We start from the raw sequence: 1,960 nt of genomic DNA, 5'->3' as shown, positions 1-1,960 counted from the left end.
CTAGGTCAAAGAATTTCCAGGGGTCTGGAGCCCCTCCCAAGTTTCATAGTTTAAATCTTTCCTATATAAAATAGAACCCATCAAGAAAGTGATAAACAAAAACAATGGTCTGCTTCAATAATTTACCAAGTGACCCTTTTATTTACTCCTATATAAGTAAATTGCTGATTTTTGGTTTACAGTATAATCCATACTCAGTGTCTTAAAGGAGATTGCCTGATTCCCACAACAGACCCTGTCATCAGAATGGCATGATTTCTTTTTAAAATTGATTTTAGAGAACAGTGTTATGAGTGTCAGTATGTGCAGAATGTTTGATTTTTTTTTAGGAACCGGAGTGTTCGGTTCTTTTTGAGATCAGTGCTGATCTAACCATTGGGCAATTTTCCAGCACTAAATCTCCCAAATGAAGAGGAAATTCATGGCACTTAGGTATGGTCCAATCCCAAAACACACACACTTGCTGGGATAAAAATACTTGATCAGTTTGAATATATAATTTCCATTTTACTTGTTCTTGTATATAAATGTATAATAGAATTTTATTCTATTTTATGACTCTATTGTATTCTACTCTACTCCAAATCAGGAACAATTTAGAATTTCACTAGCAGATCCCTTTTTCCAAGCTACCCTGCAAAACAAATCTACACCAGGTTACTATCAAGCAGGTTAAACTTCTTGAAACCATTTGTTTGCCATGCTGGAAACTTCTGAGATCATCTATTAAAGAGTCTTCCATGCAGTGTAACAAAAAGGAAAGTCCTTTGGTACTTTGCCTTAAGCCTAGATTTACAGAATTTAACAAACCTTTTTCTAGTCCTGAAATGCAAGGAGTAATTGCACAATCTTGCAGCTGTGTGTGATAGAAAAAAAGTTTTAATGAAATATTCTCTTATTAAGCAAATGAAGCTAAATCCCAAGATAAAAAATGAAGTTTAGGAAAAATAAGAAACACAGAAAATTCCAGATAGAATCAACACTAGAATCAGTCTAGCTGAACAATACTTACTACTTGCTTTTGTAAGCTTTTAGATTTCAGCTCATATTCACACTTCACCACTGAGAATACATCTGAAGAGAATTCATCTGGGGCTCTTTTCTGCAGATTGAAAGGCAAGCTGTCCTTGCTCTTCTTTCTCTTACTATAATCTTTTTAGCAAAAAATAAAAGATAATTGAAAGCCAATGTCTTTGGGGAAACTGACTGTTGCTCTGCCCAATCGAGGGGAATGCTCCATTTCAGATGTCCCCATTTTAGTTAGTCTGTTAGTAATTATCTAGGATGGTGGTTCTCAATCTGTGGTCTGCAGACCCTTGGGAGGCAGCAATGTCATCACAGGGGGTCCATGAAGGCTTGAAGAAATGTTATGGTTTAAATCTTGAGTTAAGTCTTGGTGGTCCCTAGCCATGATCTCTGGCACAAAAGATATTTAAAAATGGGGTCATGGTGAAGAAAAGGTTGAGAACCACTGATCTAAGAATTAATGATGTTATGATGGTGATCCTTGGTGGAATAACTAGAGAAGCAATCTAGTTTTATCCAGCTGTGCAATTGTATACTGTATATGAGATTACATAGGAGAGGCATAGTAGAATTCAATTTTATCTGATGCTTTAGGGAGCCCATGTTATGACAAAATTAGAAATTTTATTTTTTACACGGGGCTCTAGAAAAAGACTTTGCATCTGTTATAACCTTATAACATCTTATGAAATAAAATATTGAGAGATAGTGACTGGCTCAAATGTTGGATTCCATTCCAGAAAAAAATTTGAATCAGGTCTTACCAGTTCTAAATCAGTGAACAAGCATCATAGTATCCTACATTGTCATATCTATGGGACATTCCTTATCTCCTTGCCAAATGGCATGACAAATACTAATACTAATACTAATACTAATAATAATAATAATAATAAAGTTGGAAGGGATCTTGGAGGTCATCTAGTCTAACCCT

The sequence above is a fragment of the Protobothrops mucrosquamatus genome, unplaced genomic scaffold (genome assembly GCF_001527695.2).
Source record: "Protobothrops mucrosquamatus isolate PMUCROS unplaced genomic scaffold, P.Mucros_1.0 scaffold32, whole genome shotgun sequence".
In the NCBI taxonomy this organism is placed as follows: Eukaryota; Metazoa; Chordata; class Lepidosauria; order Squamata; family Viperidae; genus Protobothrops; species Protobothrops mucrosquamatus.
This window is presented reverse-complemented; position numbering follows the sequence as displayed.